Raw genomic sequence first — 25,829 nt, 5'->3', positions numbered from 1 at the left:
ATAACGAGCAAGCTCCTCTCACAAAACCAGTCCTCCTCTCTCGGAGGTTTTTGGCAGAAAAATAACTCATTTTCAAATCTTCTTTCTGCCTTGCAGTTCTGAGTGTTAATTTTCTGATATTTTCTTTGAACAAGATCTGCAGCAGCTGACATTCAGGGCCAGCTGGGGAGATGATGTAGATGAATGAAATGATCAAAACTAGCCTGCTTTTTTAAACCATGTGCCTTTTTAAAAATGTTTACCTCTTCTCCTTTCACCCATACATGATTATGGGCAAGCGTTAACCAAGGAATCGCAGGTGCCATGATTAACTTGCTATTTACTGCCTAATGCTACTGTTACCAACTATTCAATACTAGGAAATGACTAATGATGTGGTGGAAATTATGAACCAGGATTAATAAAACTTGAAAAGGAACAGTCTCGTCTGTTTGATCCTCTGAAGAGGAAGTATGTCTGCGTGCTGGTCTTTTCCCTGAGGTGGTGTTCTTATTAGTCTGTTCTGAGTTGGGAGCAAAGGACATGAAGTTTGGAAACTGTTTACAAAGAAGACATTAAAAGAGGAGATGAAGCATTGCTCAAAATACTACTGACAGGTTCCTTCCATATGACGCCTTTCAAGGGAGGGTTATGAAGTAGAAGGCCCATGTGAGTGAGACATTTTTTAAACTTCATTTTCTTGGTTTGCAAACTTGTCTTTTTCTTTAGTTTTAGAAGGTTTTATATGAATAGAATGTCAGACGGCTCTGTTGCCAAAAGGTGACTCCGACACTATCAGACTAAGCAAAATTATTGCTCCTTCCCCAGGTCTTTGCCAGTAAAAACCCCAGCAAATTTTCAGAAATACAGAGAGAATGAAAGGCCGGGTGGAAGTATGAGTGAGGAAATAATGTGTGTGACATACCAGAATTTAATGGAACTTGGACCATTTGCATCCGTTAACCAAGACCCCAAAGAGGGGGAAGCCAGAACTGCACCTTAAGGAGTCATGTTCTGATCTCATGTCTTTTGTGTTCTTGGAAGGTCCACTTGTGCCTTGGTGAGACATGTTGTTGCAGGATTACTAGTAAGAGGCAAGGCTTTCCAGGCTGACCAGCGGTAATGGTCACTCACCATCAGCCCAGATTGAATCATGTTGTCTGGTGTATGACCTGTAACCACTGTTCTTTGTAAGCTGAGTGCTTGGTTAGCCACCCAGGGGAGATTGAAACACTGCCCAGCTGATTAGCAGAGTGCCCACAGCCAGCAGTATCTATTTCTGCCGGTGGTGCACATCCACACATGCCTTGGTGCACATAGCAAAATGTGTTTATTCATGGAAAAAATTAGAAGGAATGTTGCCTGTAAGCCCCAGATTTTCTCAGAAAGATCTCTGAGAAGATGTGTGAGAGCAAACTGGAACTGCAAGCTTTCATGTCCAGGTAAGTGCAGAAGAAAATATGATTCCTTTGGGTTGCCACAACACCACAAAGGGCAGCTGCTTCTCCTATCCCTAAGAAGGATAGGAACAAAATTACTATAAGCTCTGCCAGCCCAAGCAACCTGGTGCCCCAAGGAAGTCCCTTCACCAATATAGGACTAATGTGGCTACAATAACAATGCATGGACCAGCAGTGTTATTTTGGTTCCTAATTCCATGAAAATGAGTCAGCCTCTGCAGGATACTATCCTGTGTGGGTTTTATTTAACACATTAGATGAGCTAAGTGGCCTTTCTGCACAGATGTTCAAGTAATTCATGGTTTTTGTTTTCCATTTAAACTAGAAAGGTGGAAAATTCTTCTTAATTTCAACAAACTTGCATTTAAAAGAAAATTTTAAATCTTATATTAAGTTCAAATATGAGCTGATATTCAAGATGTGAATTAAAATAGGTTCCCAAATGACAGAAGAAGACTAGCTGAGTGTTTAGTCTCACATCGTAAATTTTCTGCTCTGCTATGAAAATGTAATAAAATATGTAGCATGGCAGATTTACAATTACAATGCTGCTGATTTGTCAAGGAAACTATTTTATCCTTTTGTTTTAAGAGACAGTTTTTACTGTACTACACGCAATGAATATTTCCTCCAAGAAAGCAAAGTCCACAAACCTCCGATTAAGTTAAATATGATCTCATAGCAACTCTTCATCAACTTGTTACACCATCATCTCCTTGCTGGTAATAAATCGTAGGCACTAAAAATTTACATGCAAATGTCTGACTCAAGGTAGCATTAAATTAAGGTTATCTGTAGTTTGTGTTTATAGTACATTCTCCAGACCAATTACATCATCCTCACAGAAACGATGGTCAAGGTGCCGTTAACAGCCATATTACCCGCACTGGCTAAGTAATCTTAAATCTCCAAAACAAGCCAATGTGACCCTCCGATCTTACATGTGCAGTGTCTTTCACTCCTAGCTATGGCCCCCATCCTGCAATCTGATCAATCAGCAGACTCTGTGAAGGTATGAGGAACCCTTTTGACTTCTGAGGCACTCCGCATGGGAAGGTAATTTAGGTCAGTGGTTAGTTCACCTGATCAAGACATAAGAGGATGTTCTACACCTGGCTGTGGGCCAGACAGCATATCACCTCTAATTGCCTTTCAATTTTTTTTTCTTTCTTGTCTCTTTGGGCCACATGAATATAAGTTCTAGGACCAAGTTCTGCTCTTTTTACGCTGAGTAATTTGTACTACAGAAATGGTCGCACTGATTTCAGCAGCCTTACTTCTAGGGTGCGACATACTCAGTCTGAGTTAGCTGAAACTGATCCCTAGTTAATTTAAAAACATTAATTAGAAATAGTTTCAGGTATTACATCTACCACAGGATCCGCTTACCAACTTCTGTTGTTTTACAGTTAGAGTATTTTTCTTTCACTTGATGCCCCAAGGGAGCTCCACACAAACAGTGAATCCTGGGTTTTCTGTGTAGAGAAATAAACAAAACTGACTAGCCATAAAATGTCAATTGTACAGAATGAAAATGCTGTAAACAATAGTTCCTCTCCCCTCGTCTTTGCCTTTATCACGTGTTTGTGGTAACAATAGTAGATACAAATTTCATGCATCTGTGAGCTTCACGTTGGCACCATCCTTTCAGGAGGCCTGGCTGGCTCCCCTTCTAGCTGCTGAATTAATTGATGGTTCTGTTATCGAGGCAGACATACAAAATGATTGTTACAGAGCACACTGTGTTATTTATTTCACTTAACTCACTAATACGGTCACATTAGGAAGTTAACAAGGAATTGTCCGCAGTGATTTCCTGTAGCTCTGGTTTAACTCAGGAATTGTATTGGATTCTGAACTTTGTTTGCTGCTTCCCTTGGTCTTTCCAGAGCCCCAGTCTGAGACACAAAGAGCAAGGGGATAATTTTACAATATTTATAAACGTTTGTAGCTAAAATCTTACCCACATCTCTATTTATTTATTTATTTATTCAGCGGATGCAAACCAGTCAAGCCAAACCACAGTGTTCTTATCAACAATGTTGAAGGCACAAAAACCTCCAGGACCCTAAATCATTTTATACTCCTCAACAATTCGTGTCACGGTTTGTGGCTGCCCATGTTGACAATGAAGATTGTCTCTAACACGCCACTAAAATTCTGGGCAAATACCATGTCTGGTATGAAACCAGTTCAAAAGTATCCATTGCCTATGTGGTAAATCAAACCTGGGTTCACGCTGAGCGGGGTCCAATATAATTATTTGTAACTTTCTTTGTAGACTGTGATTGCCACATGGCTTCTACTGAAAAGCCTTCCTACAGTAAACTTATCCACACTTGGCAACATGAAGGCATGTGTGATGGATTAAACAAGTCTTTAATTAGCAATAGATGTGGCATAGCACACAATTTCATCACAAACTTTGCTATACTTTCTGTGAACATTGGGACAAGCAATATTGCAGAGAACCAGTAACTATGGTAGATTTAAGTGTGCCTGAAATATGTCAGTCACCTTGGTGTGCGAGGAGTGTGCCCACACTGGTGCGCAGTGCTCCACTACTGAGTAACAGTGCCAAGGCTGAATTGTGTAATGTTTGGGTTTTGGCTTTTCACGTCGTTCCGGCCAATTTTCCCATCAGATTGTTGTGCATTTTGACCTTAGTCACTGTTTTCATAAGCTGGTCATAATAAGAACATAAGAACATAAGAACATAAGAATGGCCATACTGGGTCAGACCAAAGGTCCATCAAGCCCAGCATCCCATCTGCCGACGGTGGCCAATGCCAGGCGCCCCAGAGAAGGAGAACAGAAGACAAGTGATTTATCTCCTGCCATCCATCTCCTGCCCTTGTTATGAAGGCTGGGGCACCATACTTTATCCCTGGCTAATAGCCATTTATGGACCTGACCTGCAAAAATTTATCAAGCTCTTTTTTAAACCCTAATAGAGTCCTGGCCTTCACAGCCGCCTCGGGCAAGGAGTTCCACAGGTTGACTGTGCGCTGTGTGAAGAAAAATTTCCTTTTATTGGTTTTGAACCCACTACCCATCAATTTCATTTGGTGTCCCCTAGTTCTTGTATTATGGGAAAAGGTAAATAATTTTTCTATATTCACTTTCTCCACACCATTCATGATTTTATATACCTCTATCATATCGCCCCTCAATCGCCTCTTTTCCAAACTGAAAAGTCCCAGTCTCTCTAGCCTCTCCCCATATGGGACCCTTTCCAAGCCCCTAATCATCTTAGTCGCCCTTTTCTGAACCTTTTCTAATGCCAATATATCTTTTTTGAGGTGAGGAGACCACATCTGCACGCAGTACTCGAGATGTGGGCGTACCATAGTTTTATATAGGGGAAGTATGATCTCTTTTGTCTTATTATCGATCCCTTTTTTAATAATTCCTAACATCCTATTTGCCTTACTAACTGCCGCTGCACACTGCGTGGATGTCTTCAGAGAACTATCCACTATAACTCCAAGATCCCTTTCCTGATCTGTCGTAGCTAAATTTGACCCCATCATGTAGTACGTGTAATTTGGGTTATTTTTTCCAACATGCATTACCTTACACTTACCCACATTAAATTTCATTTGCCATTTTGCTGCCCAATCACTCAGTTTGCTGAGATCTTTTTGTAGTTCTTCACAATCTGTTTTGGTTTTGACGGTCCTGAACAACTTGGTGTCATCTGCAAACTTTGCCACCTCACTGGGTGCAATCTACACTTGCATTCCTCTTTCGAAAGAGGTGTGCAAATGAGGTAAATAAAATGCAAATGAGGTATAAATTTGCATATCTGGCACCTCATTTGCATTGTCTTATTTCGAAATATCTTCTTTTGAGCACTTGGAAGAGGAGAAAGTGATCAAAAGTAGCCAACATGGATTCACCCAGGGCAAGTCCTGCCTGACCAATCTGATTAGCTTCTATGATGAGGTAACAAGCTCTGTGGACATGGAGAAGTCAGTGGATGTGATATACCTTGACTTCAGCAAGGCTGTTGAGACGGTCTCCCACAACTTTCTTGTCCATAAGTTAAGGAAATATGGATTGGATCCTTGGACTATAAGATGGATAGAAAGCTGGCTTGATGGTCAGACCCAATGGGTAGTGGTCAATGGCTCAATATCTGGATGGCGGTCTGTTTCGAGCGGAGTTCCGCAAGGCTCAGTTCTGGGGCCGGTGTTATTCAACATCTTTATTAATGACCTGGATGAGGGACTGGATTGCACCCTCAGCAAGTTTGTAGATGACACAAAACTAGGGGGAAAGGTAGATTCATTGGAGGGTAGACAGAGAATCCAGAGGGACCTGGATAAATTGGAGGACTGGGCCAAAAGAAATCTGATGCACTTTAATAAGGAGAAGCGTAGAGTCCTGCACCTGGGGCGGAAGAATCGCAAGCATTGTTACAGGCTGGAGACTGACTGGCTCAACAGCAGTACAATGGAAAGGGACCTAGGGGTTATGGTGGATGAAAGGCTGGATATGAGTAAACGGTGTGCCCTTGTAGCCAAGAAGGCTAATGGCATATTAGGGTGCATTAGGAGGAGCATTTCGAGCAGATCCAGAGAAGTAGTTATTCCTCTTTATTTGGCACTGGTGAGCTACATCTGGAATATTGTGTCCAGTTTTGGGCCCCCCCAGTATAAAAAGGATGTGGATTTGCTGGAGCAGGTTCAGCGAAGGGCAACGAAAATGATTAAGGGTCTGGAGTACAAGACCTATGAGGATAGGCTGAGGAATTTGGGCTTGTTTCGTTTACAGAAGAGAAGACTTAGAGGTGATTTAATAGCAGCCTTCAACTTCCTGAACGGGAGCTCTAAAAAGGAGGGTGAGAAACTGTTCTCAGTGGTGTCAGATGGCAGAAGAAGGAGTAATGGTCTGAAGTTGAAGAGGGAGAGGTGTAGGTTAGATATTAGGAAAAACTACTTCACCAGGCGGGTGGTGAAGCATTGGAATGTGTTGCCTAGAGAGGTGGTGGATTCTCCATCCCTTGAGATTTTTAAGTCCCGGCTGCACAAGGTCCTGCCTGGGATGACTTAGTGGGGGTTGATCCTGCTTGAAGCAGGGGGCTGGACAAGATGACCTCCTGAGGTCCCTTCCAGCCCTGCGATTCTGTGATTCTGTAGACGCTGCTCTTTTGAAAGTATATTTATTAAATGGGAAGAAGGAGTCTTTTGAAGATGGGGTTTACTTTCAAAAGAGCAGCATCTACGCTGGTTTTCTTCTTTCAAAAGAAGCTATTTTGAAATAAGAATATGTAAATGAGGTGCCAAATATGCAAATTTATGCCTCATTTGCATTTTCCATTTACCTCATTTATATACCTCTTTCAAAAGAGGAATGCAAGTGTAGATGCACCCAATGTGTGAAAGTTCTATCCAACGTGATTCCTAACTAGATTGGGTGTGAATCATGGTTTATCTGTTCTGTGATGTTACCCTCCTCTGTAGCAGCCGAGTGCTTTAAAAGTAGCAGAACTGATATATTTCTGCTACATGTCCCTGATTCAGCAAAGCACATGCTTAAGTCTATTGCAGATTTGTGGCCATTTACGTTGCAGAGTAGAGAACTCCCCCATACCCTCATGCAAGTGAAATTTGTGAAGGAGGAGAGCATTAGCTCAGGAGAAATAATGATGGAGCATACTATTATGAGAGATCTGTAATCTTCTGTCTTTCATTTTTACTTCTGTGTTGCCAAGAGGTTTCCATGTCTATTTACATTGTAAGCTTGCTTTAGTAATTGTCTGTACACTGCTTAGCATGATGGGGTGCTGATTTTTGACTGGGATTTCTATATGCTGTTGTAATAAATAATTCTGAATAATAGCATCCCAAGTAAATACAGGAAATTTCAAGAGATTAGATGTGGAGAAGGAGATTTAAAAAATGACAATCTGGATGATTTTTTGCTTCTGGAAGGCAAATGAATTTATCTAAGTAATTTTTCCAGTGGACCAAAGCAATTGGTGGTTCTAAAAAACATCTGCTTCTTATGTCCCAGATTGTTGAGTTTCATGCATTTTCTTTGTCCCTCGTTGCTAAAAAACATTTTCTGTTTTTATTGCAACTGCAAGAATGGTGGGATTTGCCTTAGGATGTTCTTCTATTCCTGTAGCTATTAATGGGGCAATGTTCTGTTTACTTTAACTTGTGTTACTGTTTTTCAGTTTGTTAAGAATTTTGTGATTACATCAACCTATCAATGTAATGATGAGGCTAAAAGTTAAAAAACCCATAATGGAAAATACCCAAAGAGAAGATGGGAGCATATTACTATTCTCGTGTCTTATTTTCAGATGATCATCTGGTATTTCTGGTCCATTCCCCATTTGTTAGTTCTTCTTCAAGTGATTGCTCATGTGCATTCCAATGTAGGTGTGAGTGCGTGCGCATGCCCAGTTTTCAGTTTTTTTCTCCTAGCTGGTAGCCGTCGTGTCCGGTCAGTGCTCCCTGGAGTGGCGCCAAAATAGCGCCCAATATAGGCACTGGCCACCTCTCCCCTTCCTCAGTTCCTTCTTGCCTTGGTTTCTGCAACACTCCTTTGCACATGCGAGCACTCTTATCTGTAGCTGGTAGCTGTAGTTCTTGTGTGTAGATAGTTTAATTAGTTGTTAATAGCTCAATAGTTAGTAGTTAGATAGTTCAATAGTTCAACTGTTAGAGTAGTTCCCGGGGCCCAAGTAGGGAGGCTGTTTCTACTTCTTGCCGCGCTGGTACTGGGGCATGCCAAAGTTCCCAGGCTTCAAGACCTGTGAAGACTGTGGCAACCATGTGCCAAAAAGCAACCTGCACTAGGTCTGCTTAAAGTGTCTGGGTGAGAGCCACCAACGGTATCGCTGTCCTAATTGTAGGATGGTTAAACCCAGGACTTTAAAGGATAGGGCACAGTGCCTTAAGGTCCATCTGATGGAGGCAGCTCTACGGCTGGAGAAGTCACAGTCCGCTGGGCTGAGTAAATCATCTTTGGTGCGACGTGCACCGGCATCAGGCTGAGCCATGGCACCAGCAAAGGAGAAGGAAGCCCCACGCTATCGTGAAGGGCTGGCACCTCACCCTTGTACGAAATATGTCTCCATCCCCTGGTGCTTCACAAAAAGAAGAGAGATGATCGGGGCCTCTCCCCCATGGCATTGAAGAGGGAGGAGCCCAAGGCAAGGTTGACTGAGCTGCACCATGGGCATGCTTCAGAAGGCTGAGCACTGACGCTGGTCCAGATGTCCAGTTCCTGCTTGCCTGAGATGTCATCGACACTGGAGGGCTTCGGGGAGGTGCAAAGTTTGCTCTGGATCAAGGTGCCCTTCTTGCCACTGAGGAGACCAATTCCCCCAATGCAGGTGCTGAGTCATCCTCTGTCGCAGGGCAAGCTGGCTATGATGGCACTACCACCTTTGCCCTCAGCCCCGGCAGTATCTTTGATGATGGTGCAGGTGCCATCCCAGTTGGTGCCAAGGCAGGCGCCTGTGGGTCAGGTGCTACCTTGGTCTTTGGTGTCGGAGGCGTCCGGGTCAGAGGCGAGTTCCTACTTCTCTAGCTTGGGCAGAAATAAGAGTGCTCGATCCTCCTCTTGGTAGAGTTGGCATTTGGTGTAGGGACAGTGGCTGCCGATCAGGCAGATGGCTTCTCAGTGGCCTTGATGGGCATTTGATGAGTCCTGGGGCATTTTATTTGGCCACAGTCCTGGGCCTTGTCACTGCTGGCAGCAGCGGGAGCTCCCCTGATACTGCGTTTGGCACAACTGGCTTCACTAGGAGTGTCACCCCAAGGCAGGTTGTTGGAGCAGCCTTCCTCCATGCAGTGGTCCTCATTGGCACCATCAGTTTCTTCGGCACCAACTGCCTCAGGGCCAATGCTGGTGTTGGTTTCAGTGGCTTCACTATCTCCTTCTCCTCCTGTGCTGTACATTTCGGTGCTGTCCATGCTGGCACCTATCGGGCCTACCAGGTTCCAGGGGCTGTTGGTGTTGGCAGGTTCTAAGGCTCCTATTCCTTCAGTGGTGCTCCCCATGGCACTGGCCCCATGGGCTTGATGATGCTGGCATCGCACCTGTTTCCACCACAACTATGGGGCAGTGCTTCAGACCCGTTGGGTGCTGGGGATGTTGGATGCGCATGCAGGTGAAAACCTCCTCTTCTTCCTTCCTGGACGAAGGGGTCACTGGTTCTTCCGCTCACCTGGTCTTAGAGGATGGATGGGCCTTGCAACAGCTGCTTCACCAGGTAGCCTAGGACTTGGGGATGCAGGTAGAGGAGGTCAAGGATGAGGTTGGGCCAATGATAGATATTTTGTCCTCTTCGGGTCCCACTAGAGTGGCATTGCCTCTCGTAAAGACCATTACCCAGAAGTCTAAGACTGTGTGGCAAACACCAGCGTCAGCCCAGCCCACAGCAAAGAAAAATAAGAGATGGTTGTTTGTCCCCTCTGCGGGTAATGACCACTTGTTCACCCACCCCCTGCCTGACTTCCTGGTTATGGATTCAGCCAACCACAGAGAGAGACAAGGGTTTCAGGGGCCCTAGCCCAAAAATAGAGAGGCGAAATGGCTGGATTTTTGTGAGAAGAAAGTTTATTCAGCTGGAGGGCTGCAGCTGCCCATAGCTAATGAGGAAGCCCTCGTGAGCAGGTACTCCTATAACACAGTGTCCTTCCTCTCAAAATTTACAGAGTTGTCCCCCTGGATGCTAAACCTGAATTTACAGTGATTGTAGAGGAGAAATAGTGGATTTTGCCCACGGAGCTCCAAGCCTTTCTGAACGCTGCCGATGAGGCGATACGGGTCATGGCGTCATGGGTGGCCATGAGGCAGGGGCTTGGCTGAAGGTTTCAGGCGTGCTCCATGAAGTGCAGCAGACTGGTCACGACCTACCCTTTGAGGGGCCCACATTGTTTTCCGAGGAAACAGATAAAAGGCTGCACAGTCTTAAAGACTTGAGGACCACCCAAAGGTCTCTGGGGCGCCACACTCCTGAGATTCAGCACAGACATTTTAACCCCTGTCCCTCCCCTAGGCAGTTCCCTTAGCAGCCTAGGGATCAAAATAGGCAATGAGGTCACAGTGACAGGAGGTGCTCCAATCAGCCTGGCCAGGGCAAGGGGAAGCAGAAGCCCCCATAAGGGCTGAAATCTAACTTTGGAAGGTGCGGTTGAAAGCACCACACCACTCCTCATTATGGACCTAGCCCGCCTTATGTTTCCATTCCGCCTATCCCCTTTCTACCCTGCCTGGTGCCATAAAACATCGGACCAGCGGGTCCTCCGCACAGTAGAAAGGGGAAGCGCTGTCCAGTTCAGTTCTTACCCCGCCCCCCTTTCCATACCTTTTCCCCATCCCTCTTCAGGGATCCCTCACAAGAGAGTCTGCTTGGACGGGAGATGCAATCATTCCTCAAGCGGGGAGCAATACAGGAGGTTCCCCTTCAGGTCAGGGGCCAGGGCTTTACTCTGAAATAAAAAGGGAGATTGAGGCTTACCATGGACCTGCAAAGCCTGAACAAGTTTGTTAAAGAAGAGCAGGTTCCACATGGTCTCCCTGAGGCTCATTATTCCTGAGGGTGACCATCTGTCCTGTTTTTGGCAGGACTGTCCTGTATTTGGGACGCCAAAAAGGCATCCCTACTTATTTTAGAAAAGCGACTAATTGTCTCATATTTTCCACCTGCAGCTGCACAGGTGCTGGCTGGAGAGCAGGGAGCCCTCAGGTTAGTCTGCTTTCCCCTACCTCGGCGCTCAGGGAGGAGGGGAGAAAGCACCAAGGCTGCCCCATCCCTGCTGCTTCCTTGGGGCTCCTGGGAGATGGGGGGCTGCCACGGCCCGGGACTCGGGGAGGGTAGGTGGCTGCCACCTCCTTTCCGACTCCCCAGGACTTGGAGGAGAGGGGAGTAGCTGCCTCTCCCCCTATCTCTCCCTGCCCTGAGATATGGTTGCCTTAATTATCCCATTGCTGGATCCGGGGGACTGGTTTGCTGCTCTTGGCTCATAGGAGGTGGACTTTCACAGTGCAATCTCTCCTCCTCACAGGAGGTTCCTGAGGTTTGTCGTGAGCGGAGGACACTATCGGTTCACACTTCTTCTGTTCAGCTTGTTGATGTCTCCAAGCATCTTCACCAAACCTATGGTGGTCATGGCAGCCTTTCTCCGCAGGCATATACGCCAGTTGTTCCCATACCTGGATGACTGGTTGGTCAAAGGGATCTCACAGGCCCAAGTTCACCAACATGTATGGTTTATCCACCAAACTTTCGACAGTGTTGGTCTGTTGGTGAATGAGACAAAGTCGACACTTGTCCTGATGCAAATAATATAGTGTGTGGGGGGGGTCTCCTAGGCTCAGTGCTCACCCGGACCTCCCTACCAGAAAGCAGGTTTCAGGCTATGGCCAGCATCATAAACAACCTGATCAAGTTCCCCACTATGACAAACAGGTGTTGCATGAAGCTCCTGGGACACATGGCAGCTTGTACATTTGTGGTGCAATATGCCAGGCTCCGATTACATCCTCTCCAGTCACGGCCGGCTTCAGTGTACCACCCTGTGAGGGACGATCTAGACAAATTAGTGACATTGCCAAAGCAGGCACTGTGGACCCTGCATTGGAGGCTGGACAGTGTGCATAGGGGTACTCTTCAGACCTCTCCGTCTTTCCCTGTCTCTGGTAACAGATGTGTCAGACTTATGCTGGGGGGCACATCTGGGGGGGGCGCCAGACACAGGTTCTCTGGGGCACGTCAGACCTTGAGCTCAAGGCCATCAGGTTGGTGTGCGAGGTGTTTCGGGACAACCTAGTGGGACATTGTGTGTCAGTGAGCACAGACAACATGACAGCAGTGCATTATACCAACAGACAAGGGGGTGCACACTCCTCTCCCCTGTGTCATGAGGCTCTGGGAGTTTTGCATTCAGCACCAAATTCTCCTGTAGGCCCATTACTTACCTGGGGTCCACAATATCATAGCAGACCACCTCAGCAGGTCCTTCTTAAACCATGAGTGGTCCATCCACCCGGACACGCTGCAATCAATTTTCTGAGTATGGGGCTATCCCTGGCTGGACCTGCTTGCCAGGCACCTCAGTGTGAAGCGTCAAATGTTTTGTTCTTACCTGAACCGGAGTCCAGGATCCTGGGCAGAAGTGTTCAGCATATCCTGGGCAGGCCCCTTCCTGTATGTGTTTCCCTCATTTCCTCTCGTCCACAGGGTCCTTCTCAAAATTCAAGTGGACTGGGCCTTGGTGATCCTGTTGGCTCCAGCATGGGCCAGGCAGTATTGGTACTTGTTTCTGTTGGAGCTGTCGGTGAGCAACCCAATAACACTCCTGTTATGCCTGAACCTGTTTGCACCCCAACCTCCTGTCCCTTCACCTCACAGTGTGGAAGCTTCATGGCTGACTGCCATAGACATTTCATGCTCAGAACCAGCGACAAAGTACTTTTAAATAATAGAAAACCTCCCACGAGGGCCACTTAGTTGGCAAAGTGGAAGAGGTTCACCATTTGGATGCATTAGAAGGGGGATATCCCCCTTGCAGGCCACGCTCCCTTTGAGCCTGGATTATCTGTGGCATGAGTCAGAAGGGGCTGTCCCTGTCCCCCATTAAGCTACACTTGGTGGCCATTTCTGCTCTTCACCCCGGCCCAGGATTTACGTCGGTGTTCTTGGACCTGGTGGTCAAGAGATTCATGAAAGGCCCAGAGAGGGTTAGACCACAAGTCTGACCATAACCCTATGGTCAGACCATAACCATAACCATACGATCAGACCATAACCCTTTACCCTCATGGGACTTTAATTTGGTATTGGCTAAGTTTATGGGGCCCCATATGAACACTTCGCTTCCTGTTCCCTGCTGTTTCTAAGTTACAAAACAGCCTTTTGGGGCCATCACATCGGCCAAAAGGGTGTCTGAACTGAGGGCTGTTACTGTGGACCCACTCTATCTGGTGTTCCACAAGGACAAGGTTAGACTGAGACCCCATCAGGCTTTCCAGCTGAAGATGGTCTCCTCTTTCCATGTGAATCAGGATATTTCATTACCTGTGTTTTACACTAAACCTCATGCTTCCCTGAGGGAGCAGAGTTTACATAGCTTAGGTGTCTGTAGAGCTTTAGCCTTTATATAGACAGGACCAAACCTTTGAGAACGTCACAGCAGCTTTTTGTTGCAACGGCGGACAGGATGAAAGCCCTCTTGATGTCCTCCCAGAGGATGTCCTCCTGGATAGCGCTTTGTATTAGGGAGTGCTACAAGCTAGGGGGGGTCCCCCTCCTCCGATTAGGGCACGTTCTGTGAGGGTGCAGGCATCCTCAGCAGCATTCCTAGCGCATGTCCCTATTCAGGAAATCTGTAGGGCAGCCACCTGATCTTCCACACATATGCTTGTAGCCCATTTTGCAACACACTAGGGAGGATGCTGCTATGGGTAGGGGTGTAGTACAGTCGTTCCAGGGCTCCGATCGCACCTCCTAACATCAGCCTGCATTCGCCTACATTGGCTGCACATGAGCACTCACTCGAAGAAAAAGAGACAGGTAGTTCTTCAAGATGTCCATTCCAAAGCCCTCCTGCCTTTTCTCACTGTCAGAGTAGCCAGCAAGAAGGAAATGAGTGGGGAGTGGGTCGGGTGGTTCCTCTATTGGGCTCCATTTCTGCAACACTTGAGGAGTTGCCACACTGACCCAAGAGGGACCAGCGAGGGAAAAAAGACTTCTGACAACTGGGCATGAACGTGCACTCACATCTATATTGGGACGGGCATGAGCAACACATCTTGAACACCAGTTACGGAGGTAAGTCACTGTCTTTTCTAAAGGCGTGCTCTTGCTGTCTTTGCTGGTGTTGCTGCTCTGGGAGGTGGCAATCTAAAGAAGTCCCAAATGCCGCAGCTTGATCAATGACGGCACCAATCCTGAGCAAATGGCTTACTGCTGCTTTTCTCCTCCATCATTCAGTAAACCTAGGGAGGTTGTGGAATCTCCATCTCTGGAGATATTTAAGAACAGGTTAGATAGACGTCTATCAGGGATGGTTTAGACAATACTTGGTCCTGCCATGAGGGCAGGGGGCTGCACTCGATGACCTCTCAAGGTCCCTTCCAGTTCTAGCATTCTATCATTCTATGAATTTCTGAAACCAGGACAGATCATCTGAATAAAAACAAAGGCGTTAAACATGGGAGTCCTGATGGAGGTGCTACTTAGGCCTGATCTATACGACGTAAGGCAACTTCCTCCCCAGGAAGACTGACGGACCTATTAGGACGCTTACTGTTGAGCCTACCCCTTCTGCAGGCTGTATGTTTATACTATTCCAGCGGCCTCCTCTAACTCAGCTGTTCCAATTCGAATTAGGTAATAGGGCACCACCTGGCACACTGGATTCCTCACTGGCATAACCCACAGAGTTGTCATGGGCCAATAAGGACCTAATTTTTCCAAAGGATCATTAGCCCAAGGAGAGTACCTAACTCCTCATGAGGATATGGGCTTCTAAATCATGTAAGTACTTGTGATAACCCCACCCGCATGGACTAATTGGACCATGGAGGAACATAAGATGACTGAAAATTGGATATGGAGAGCACTCTGCTGTCACTGAGGAGGACTTTTCGTTAATCCGGGGATATGTACTACTTTTCGAGTGATAAGAAAGAACTTTTCTTATCCCAGAGTAGGCTCTGAATGGTCTAGAACAGTGTTTCCCATGTGGTACGTGGACCACTGGCAGCCCACAAAAGGATTTCATGGGGTGTGTGGCAGAAAATAGATTAGTAAAACTCAGGAGATAAACACTGGGGCAGCACTGGGAGAGCGGCTATGCCAATAAGGCCGCAGTCCCGAAAGGAGGATGCAAATGTTTTAAGTTTGGGAAACACTGATTTAGAAAGTCAGAACTCAGTTATTGCCAAGCTGTGTGATGCTGTTGGATGTCAAAGAAGCCTGGTGTTTTCAGTTATTCAGCAGAGGTGTGGTACACGGAACTGCACTTACACCATCTGTTGCACAAATGTCTGAACTGGAAGACATCAGGGACGTTAGAGCTGAAGTATCATTTAGAAGACAAATATTGGCTCAACAGGTCAAAGGGCAAATAAACAAAGGTCAAGGATAACTAGGCATGCAGGGGTAGGAGTAAGTACATGGGTTTATCACAGCTGGATGCTAAATTCTAGATTTTTTCTCCCTAATTTATAAAAAAGACTCATGAAATAGCAGTAACCACAGTGAATAGTACAGGCCTGGGTGAATATATGAGACTTTTAGACAAAATCACAAATATCAGCATCAAAGGCAGACAGCTAAAATAGCTTCCGTTGACCCACCTGGCTGCATGGGCTAGGCTAAGCCAATCAAAGAACATGAACTAATACCATGCACGATGAACCACGCGTACAGTTCCAACCCTTCCAGCTTGAAACCTGCAGTACATTTTCTGCAGCCGAAAGGACAATAAGTAAATGTGTCACGTCCAAAATCATCCACTGTTAATATGGATTTACCTTTCTTTGTCTTCAGGGGCAGCTTCGTCTAAGTGAGAGTGTATTGGGCAGTGGATAACACCCAGAGCGTACTGGGCATCAGGAGCTTCTATTTCTGTTTTCCCTCAGCAAAATGGGGATAGTGAGACTGACAGTCGCCTCAGTTTACCAGTTACCCCTTAGATCAAGCTGCTGATGGGGGGAGGGGCAGCTGCACAGGGGTCCGGCATTTCCTGGAACTCCCAGCTGTCTCTGCTGTCACAGTAGCAGCAGCTGGGAGCTCTGGGCCCCTTTGAAACATCGTGGGAATGTCACTCCACTGCACTGTGTGACTTCTGAGGGCTGGATGTGGGGGCAGCGCCAAGTCTGGGCAGTGCCAAGGGCTGGCTGCCAGTGCCCCCGCCTCTTCTGTCCAACGCTCCACCACTTCCCGGGCATGGACCAGGGCCCCCCCAACACCTTGCCTCCAGGCTCACCATGGCTGTTAGCCTGCTGCCTTATGTCACAGCTCTGCTTCACACATGGCATTCAGATTTGTTTATACAGGTTGAACTTCTCTAATCAGGCACCCTCGGGAACTGAGCAGTGCTGGATGAGAGAACTGGCTGGACCACGGGAGGTCAGTATTGTCTAGCAGCGTTACCAACACGTCCACTGATTACTGGGCTCTGAGAAGACATTTAGGGGTAAATTACAACTAAATAACAGCACAGAACACTGAGAGCCAGGACTGGTGGCTGGAAACAAACTTTATGGGACCGCGTAAAATTGGCCACACCCATGATAAGTGGTCATTTGGGGAACTAAAATCATGACAGATTAGATGTTGATGGATAAGAGAGTTCCGGATTAGAGAGGTTCAATGTGTAGTGGGAAAAAGGTTTTAAATGGAGTGGAAAGGCAAGAAGAGGCAAATAGAAATAATTAAAACACATGATTATATATAAAATGAAATCATAACGCACTTTCCAGACCCTAAACTTAATTAACAAGACCTGTCTTTGTCTAATAAAGTTTAACTCACCTCAGGGTCTTCCCAGTGCTTTTTAGACAAGTCTGACTGGGATCCTCTTTTCATAAACCAAACACACTGTCAGTTTACTACGTACAGGATGTAGAATGAGTCCCTCCTTGTATCTATGGTTGTAATCCAAATATCTATTGGATATCTATTAAACTCCCTCCTGCTGGTTTATTTCTTTCTGTAAATTCCCTCTATTGAGGATTTTATAATCCCTTCATTAACATTCTGCTCAGAGTGTAAATGAACATCCATTATGAGCCATGCAACTTAAATACAGCCAGCCAGCTAGACAGATCGATATCTATTGCCTGAATACAACTTGTGTATCACCTGTGGGAGACTAGCTCAAATTCACAGAGTTTAAGAAAATAATTTCAGTATATAAACATAACTCCTTACAGCTCCAGGCAGACATCTTACAATGATTATAATGACCAGTGTTCCATAGGCTTCAGCAGGAATATAACTTGACAGTCTTTGGTGAAGTACTTTGAAGGTACCAGACCCAGGAGATTCCTGTAATCCTTATGTGCAATCCAGTTTGCTCTTGGCTATCCAGTGTTAAAGAACGAAATGTAACTGTTTTCCCTGTCTTGACTGCTGCATGTCATGGGGATGTTTTTCTTAGGACATGAAAGCAAATGGACCAAACATATACCTGAAATGACACTACTGAGTTCAATGGAAGAGATGACTTGAGATAACATTGATTTTATTTCTGGCAATAAAATTAAACACGGGGGCCTTGTTCAGTTTGCTGGAGTGGCAATGGGCTGCTAATTTCCTAGTGACTGTTTGCCAGTTAGTTGGTTGCTAGTGGTTTATTGGCTGATGGTTATTGGCAATTCTGCTAATGAGTTTCTGGCTGTCTAAACAGCCAGCTAAATACTAGCTGGTTATTTGATCATCAGTTTACTTGATTGTCTTTCTATTGGCCAGCCAAATCAATAATCTCCTGGTTATTCACAAAAGATCTGTAGCAAAAAGAGTGGTCTGTTAGCTATCATAACTTTTTATTAACTGGTTTTAAAGATCGCTAAATACCTAATATCAGAGGGGTAGTCGTGTTGGTCTGCATCTTCAAAAACAGCAAGAAGTCCTGTGGCACCTTATAGACTGACAGATATGTCTGTTAGTCTATAAGGTGCCACAGGACTTCTTGCTGTTTTTGAATATCTAATGCAGACAAGGTCATGTTTCAAAAAGGTGGCCATGACTGGGATCCTAAGGAACAGTTTTAGGCTATTATGTAACTTTCCTGGGGAACCATCAAAGGGAGTTTGAAAGGCTGTTACAGGGTGGGGAGAATCCAGGTCTGGAAATTATCTCTCCTGTGGAGTTCCCTGACGCTGCCAAATTGGACACTGTGTCTGCCCTCTCTCTGAGTCAATGTGTTTCTATTCTACTTGGTCTGGGATTAGAGTAATTCATGGAGTGTTTCCTTCAATGTGGATCTATTGGGCACAATCTGACCCTGAAGTCTTATTGATAGGGCCCTGTGCAAATACAAAATTTGTATCCACATCTGCATCTGTGCCTGCGTAAATGAACTGCCGATATCTGCATTCACATCCACAGATGCAGATACCTGCGGATATAAAGCAGATATCTGTGGATTTTCAGGGCTCTGTTTCTTGAGGCAAACTTCCCATTGTGGTCTATGGGAGTTTTGCCTGAACAAGGAGATTTGAATTTGGCCCAACAGAATTATTAGCATGCATTCACAGAACAACATCCACACGCATATAGATGTATAAAATATAGTGCCAAAAGTACAGAATAAATCATTCTGATGGCAAGGAGCATTGCTTTATAGCTAGGATGTCTGTAAAACTCAGTTACAAAATTAAGTACAGCTGCACAATAGGCAATTAAACTGGCTTCCTCATGCCTGTAATTGAGTTAGCTCTCTTTAATGCTCATTTACGAATTCTTTCACTTTTATAGGCCTGTAATATGTATGAACCTATTTTTTTTGCTTCTCCTTCCAGTCTCCAGCAACATTCCGTTTAATACTCTACCTATATTTTATTACTCATTGAAACCAAACTCCTCTCAGCTTCCATCCCAAGAAACAGGGAACTTCTTGGTGGGATAGGTTGGAAACCTCTCCCCTTGAGTCATGGAGTAGGATAAGAGCCACTTTACCAGCCTAGTGACTGGAGTAATGCTTAGGGAAACAGGAGACGAGCTTGACAGATTTTCTTCACTTTATTGCTGTCTCAACACATCCTTGTGAGGTGAAGCAAGCTGTAGAGTTTAAGGCCAGGTGGGTCCAACAGGCCATCTAGTTTGACCTCCAATGTCTCACAGGACACCCAAACCACCTGGGACCTGCACATTAACTCAACAACCCAAATTAGACCAAAATATTACAGCCCACGAGAGACTAAACACCACACACTTAAAATGGGAAGAACCAGGGTGCACCTCTGTCCGAGGCCCCTGCCATGCCAAACAGAAAAGGAAAACAAAGGACACGGAAACAGGTGAGGAAAAAGCAGCAGGGAACATCCTTCAACAGAGGCCATTTGTCTTCTGGTTCAAATTGGAAATATTTTTAAGAGGGGGACTTAACTATAAAAAGTAGGGGCAGATGCACTAAGGCATCATCTCTTTCTCTCCCTCACATTCAAGACACCAGAGGTGACAAAGGTAGCATTTGTTGAATTCTGGGCAAAGGATTATTGATGCCAAGAAATTTGGTGAGTAAGACTGCTGAAAGCATGTTGTGAGAAAACTTTATTTTGAATTTAATATAGTTTATTACATTAAGACACCAGTTGCATTTTATCTTTATTTTTCTTGTAATCATTTCTGACTTTTATGCCTCATTACTTGTAGTCCCTAAAAATCTCTCTCTTTGTAGTTTATGGACTTGTTTTATTGTTTTTATCTAATCCACTGTATTTAAATTGAAGTGTATGGTAAATGCCATTTGCGGAGGCAAGTTGTATGTATATTATTTCCATTAAATAAATGTGACTTAAAATGTTAACTGAAATAACAGACTTTATATTGACTTGTATTGTCCAGGAGAAGGCTGGGCAGTACAGAGCCCCTGCTCTCCCCTTCTTCTGTGACATCCTGATTCTTAATAGCTCCAGGATCTTCGCAGGTCCACCTGCTTAATTAGCCAAACTAGTAGCATGCATTGTAGCCTGGGACCAGCCTGGGCTGAGCAGCTACTGAGTCTGGGTGTTGCAACTGCATTTTTTAGTGGCAGAGTTTGCTAAGATATGATCTGGCTATGCACAGGTGAAACAGAGAAAGTCTGTTCTTTCCTATGGTAGGGCTCTACCGAATACACAGTTGTGAAAATGTGTCACAGATCGTGAAGTCTGGTCTCCCTCCTCATGAAATCTGTCTTTTTGGGTGCTTTTACCCCATACTGTACAGATTTCATGCAGGAGACCAGTTCTTAGATTGTGAGTCCTGACCAAAAAGGAGATGCAGGAATGGGCTCACCAGGCTACTCTGGGGAGTTGTGGGATTGCTGCTCTTACTTCTGCAGTGCCATCAGATTTGCACAGTTGAGAGTGGTGATGAAGTCCAGCTCTGCAGGCAGGAGTCCACAGGTAAGGCAGGCAATACCATACCCTGCCATCCTTCTGTCTGTGCTGCTGCCAGTGACAAAGCTGCCTTCTGAGCTGCGATCCCTACCACCTGCCGCTGCTCACCAGCAGCCCAGCTGCGAAGGCAGCACTACTGCCAGCAATAGTGCAGAAGCCAGGGTAGCAGTGCTACAACCCCCTGCAATAACCTTGCGACCATTCCACAACTCCTTTTTGGGTCAGAATCCCAACAATTGCAACATAGTAAAACCTCAAATTCAAATGGAATCACAGAATCATAGAATACCAGAACTGGAGGGACCTCAAGAGGTCATCAAGTCCAGTTCCCTGCCTTCAAAGCGTTGGATTAATGACATATACGATTTTTAAAATCCTATAATGTGAAATTGACCAAAATGGACCATGAATTTGGTAGGACCCTGCCTACAGGCAATCCATAAGAAATAAGCCTATCAGTCACCAATGATCCTCTGTGCCAGGGGTCAACACCCTCTCCAAGGCGGAATGCCAAAATTTGACCTTTTGACCTCAGCGTACGGTCAAGTCCTGCTGATACTTTTTAAAGTCACCAATACTCCTGCTTACAAAAGCTTCATTAATAAATAAATTCAGCTGCAGAGCTTTACGGTATAGGCGGTGGTTGGCAGCATTCGCTGGTCTTTTGTTAATCCACAGGTGTCATGGTTTCAAGCAAGCTCCTGGCTGCCCGGGGGAGGAGAGGTGGAGCTGAGCTCCGCCTCACATGCCAATGAAAATTGGCTTGCGAGCCACTCTTAGCATGTGCGCTGGGGGTTGCTGACCCCTGCTCTATGCCCAGAACACTGGAGGTCCAACAGTCGCAGAAAATGCTTCCAGCCTTGAAGGATTACACGGGCTATGTCCTGTATACTGTCAACTCCCTTTTACTGCCCATATGGAACTGACAAGCAAAAAAGCACATGTACTACGTATGACCTGTAGCTAAGGTGTCTGCAAACATTAGTTTTGTTCTTCTTTCAAACCGAATGAGCTGCCCCACAATATCGTGTCTGGTTTAAGTTGCAGCTAACATGTAGACTGTGTTCATTAGAGCTATAAGCTTTTCATGTTGTGTGACTGCATCATCTCCCTTCTTTTAGATGCCAGGTGATGCTCCTAGCCAATGTATGTCTGAGAGATACTTAGCTATTTCTTAAACTGTCCGAGATGCTTAGCAAATGAAGTGTAATTAATTGAGCAAACTCCTTTTAAAAAATATCTGCCACAGAACAGAAGGTGTATTTTTGATGGCTGACTGGAAGAATTTCATTCAAAAGAATGGTTTTCCAAGGCTTTCCATTCAAAGGACATGTTATCAGTTCCTCGGCATTGTATGTGTGCATACTGCTTTGAAACAGGGACTTGACATTTGGCAGTGGGGCAGCTTTGTGTGGGGAATCTGCCTCTTGCTGTCAAAATCTACCCAAATGGGGTCAATTTATAAACCTGTGAAGAATCTCAGTTTCTTCTCATTAGACACTTAGCTTTTGGCTGGTGAAATCTCTGAAGATTCTAAACCAGGAGCCAGGTTTGACTTTGACTGCTCTGATGGGAGGAAGGAAACTGTGATTGGGAGTTACAGGACAGCTGGTGAGGAAAATTGTGGGTGGGGGTGACTAGGAGCCAGTTGGCTGGATGATGGGAGAAGTCCGGGGAAGAGGAGAAGGGACAGAGCTGACAAGAAACTGGAGTGCAAGTGGGAGGGGCAGAAACTGGAATTGGCTGAGCAGAGAGATTGGGAGTGGGAGCCAGGGCAAGAGAAATTGGGACAAGAAGCTGTGGAGGAGGTCAGAAGGGAGGGGAGACTCAAAGTCTGGAACAGACTCCAAGACTCCTGAGTCTGACCATGTCTCTGCTGTCAGCAATATCTGGGGAACTGTGTATCTCATCTCCCTTTAATGCCAGTCCACACGGTGGATGGCAACCTACCATTGCTATAATTTATTCTGGTAACTTGAGTGACTGGTTTGCATGGTGGATCTAAAGGGCCCAGCCCTGCTGATGAACCACATAGGCATCAATGTGTTGCCATGTGATCCAACTTCTGGGTTTTCTTCAGTTTGCTCTTCTTTAAAACTAGGACATTACGGACAAAAGAAAAAAAAACTGTGTCAAAAGAAGATTATTAAGCTTGCAAAGCCAAGCACTCAGAAATTAGGAAATGCCAGCAGTCAGGTCCTAATTTGGTTCCTTTTGTGCAAGTGTTATGATTCATCAGTCACCTGCTCACATGTTATTTTTTCCACAGGACCCATCCCTCATTCAGTGCCCAGAATGGAGCTACTCTTTGCAGGTCAATAAGGGCTGTGTAGGGAAGGAGGCTGTTGTCTGTTGGACCCCAATTCATTTATTGCAGAGGTTGGAAGGTGTGTCATAAATGAGGCAGGGGATGCTGGAAGAGGGAGGACCGTCTCATGATTAAGACACTTAAATGCTGCCTTGGGATTTGGATTCTGTCCCTGTCGCAGCAGGCAGTGTTAATTCTGGCATTTCCTAATGTTTGCCTACTTGACTTTTCAGCCTCAACAGCGTTCTTTTCACATAGTCTTTTGTGTAATATATATAAAAGCGTCCAGGATGTGGGTTTTAGACAAGGTTTACAACCCAAATGGATTAGTTTAAGAAAAAAGGGCTTTAAAAGAAAAACTTTGACCAGAGAACTAATTATAGATGACAAACTGCTGAGCACTGAGTCAATCCAAGGCTGAGGAAGCTATCCAGCTAGCGTACTGCTGGCACATCATTGCTGGAGGAGGAGATGGCTCTGTCACAGTGAGGGCACTGGAAGCTAGTTACTTCTGGCAGAAGGCAGTGCTCCACCCCTGCTCCCAACCCAGCTGTTGTGGTACTGGAGAACTGTCACACTGCCCTGGCAATGAGAGATGAGGAATCACCCCCAAGGGCAGAGGGGAAGCCATATACCTTCTAGGCTCGGAGTTTTCAGCTGCCACTTCCCAGAAGAAACATAGGCTAGTGGGGGTTGAAGACTCTTCAGAGGTGGGTGGAGGCACCCAACTGACATAGCATCCCAGGAGGTACCTTGCTTTCTGGGAGCCTGAATCCAAAATGTTACAGAGGGATTGTTGAGGATCATCCAGCCCTCTGACTACTGTCCTATGCTACTCATCCATATGGGCACTAATGATACTGCGAGTATGACCCCGAGCAGACCAGAAATGACTACAGGGCTGTGAGAGTGTGGGTGAAGGAGGTGGGACACAGGTGATGTTCTCTTCAATCCTTTCAGCCACAGGCCCAGGCAGAGGCAGGTGCATCTTGGAAGTGACTACCTGGTTTTCAAGATGGAATCACCAAGAAGACTTTGGCTTCCTTGACCTTGGGGTGCTGTTCCATGAAAAGAACTGCTCAGCTGAGATGGGGTCTACCTATCAAGGAAAGGGAAGAGATTATTTGGATATAGACTGGCTAACGTAGCACAGAGGACTTTAAACTAGATTCAAAGCAGCCACATGACCAAAGCCCACAGGTAAGTCAAAAACATAGACATCTGGAAAATGGGTTGGAAATTGGGGAGCATGGGTTGTAATAGCAGAGATAAAGTAGAGACAAAACAGAACTATGAGGCAAAATCAAATCACTCTCTTAGCTGTCTGTATGCTAATGTGGGAAGTGTGGAGAAGAAGCAGGAAAAACTCAGAATACTAGAAAATAAATACCACTGTGACCTAGCATCACAGACACTTGGTGGGGTAATATGCCTGGCTGGAAAATTGGTATACAGGGGTATATATTACCCAGGAAAGACAGATGGAAAAAAAGGAAGGTGTTGCCTCATATATTAAAAGTGTATACACTCGGACTGAAGTTGAGATGAAAATAGCATGTAGACTTGTTGAGAGTCTCTGTGTCATGGTTGGGGTCTACTACAGACCACATAAGCAAGAAGAAAAGGTAGGTGAGGCTTTTTTTTGAACAATTAACAAAATCATCCAAAGCACAGGACTTGGTGATGATGGGTGACTTCAACTATCCAGACATCTGTTGGGATAATAACATAGCAGGGTTTTAGAAACACAGCAAAATAACACAGCAGGGCACAGATTATCCAGCATGTTCTTGGAATGTATTGGAGACAACGTTTTACTTCAGAAGATGGAGAAAGCTACTGGGGACAGGCTGTTCTAGATTTGATTTTAATAAATAGGGAGGAAGTGGCTGAGAATTTGAAAGTGGAAGACTGCTCAGGTGAAAGTAATCATGAAATTAGGGTTTGTGATTCTAAGGAATTATAGGAGGAAGAATAGTAAAATATAGTGGATTTCAAGAAGGCAGACTTTAGCAAAATCAGAGAGATAATAAGAAAGGTGCCAAGGGGAGCAAGTCTAAGAGGAAAAACAATTGAAGATAGTCGGCAAGTTTTTAAATAGACATTATTAAGTGTCCAAGAGCGCACTATTTCACTGCATAGGAAAGAGAGGAAATGTGGCAAGAGACCACCATGGCTTATCCATGAGGTCTTGAATGATCTAAAAAATGAAAAAGGAGTCCTCCAAAAAGTGGAAACCAGGTCAGACACAAAGGATGAATATAAACAAATAACACAAGTATGTAGGGGCAAAATTAGAAAGGCCAAGGTACAAAATAAGCTGAACTTATCTAGAGACATCAAGGGTAACAAGAAAACATTCTACAACTATACTAGAAGCAAGAGGAACACCAAGAACAGGGTAGGGACATGAGAACAGCTTTCAAGTACTGAAATGTTGTTAAAAGGAAGTGGGAGAAAAATTATTCTCCTTAACCTCTGATGATAGCACAAGAAGGAATGGTTTTAAATTACAGCAAAGGCAGTTTAAGTTGAACATTAGGAAAAGTGTCCTAACTGTCAGGATAGTTAAGCACTGCAATAAATTACCTAAGGAGGCTGTAGAATCTCCATTGTTGGAGATTTTTAGGAGAAGGTCAGACAAATATCTGACGGTGCAGATGTAGCTTAGTTCTGCTGTGGGTGCGGGGGTCCTGATGACCTCTAGATGTTCCTTCCAGCTCTAGAATTTTATGATTATGTGACACTGTATTCCTTGCACATTCAAAACTTCCAATGAAGTCAAAGGGGAATATCCCATTGTTTTTTATTTGTGTTATGGTAGTGCATAGAGGCCCCGACAGAGATGGAGGACCCACTGTGCTAGGCATTGTGTACAGTCATAAACAAGATGGTCCTTGTCACAAAGAGCTTATAGTCTAAATAGAGAAGACAGATGAAGGGTGGGAAGGCACTCGGAGAGAATGGTGGACCAATATAATAAGGGTCATCGTCTCTCA

At 45.2% G+C, this 25,829-nt stretch overlaps 2 long non-coding RNA genes across 2 annotated transcripts in view; one reads left to right on the top strand and one right to left on the bottom strand.

The window, feature by feature from the left end:
* Positions 1-636: 636 nt before the first annotated feature.
* On the top strand, positions 637-23,837 carry LOC142015108 (uncharacterized). The gene is made up of 3 exons (XR_012646103.1): positions 637-648; positions 2,405-2,495; positions 23,791-23,837. It is a non-coding gene; the product is annotated as an uncharacterized LOC142015108 (long non-coding RNA).
* Positions 22,954-25,829, bottom strand: part of LOC142015107 (uncharacterized) — a 67,264-nt gene continuing 64,388 nt past the window's right edge. Inside the window, exon 4 of the long non-coding RNA XR_012646102.1 lies at positions 22,954-23,929. This is a non-coding gene — a long non-coding RNA (uncharacterized LOC142015107). The remainder of the gene's footprint in view (positions 23,930-25,829) is intronic.

Source organism: Carettochelys insculpta, chromosome 6, assembly GCF_033958435.1.
Source record: "Carettochelys insculpta isolate YL-2023 chromosome 6, ASM3395843v1, whole genome shotgun sequence".
In the NCBI taxonomy this organism is placed as follows: domain Eukaryota; kingdom Metazoa; phylum Chordata; order Testudines; family Carettochelyidae; genus Carettochelys; species Carettochelys insculpta.
The sequence above is the reverse complement of the archived record's forward strand: the minus strand, read 5'-3'. Positions and strand labels throughout refer to the sequence as shown.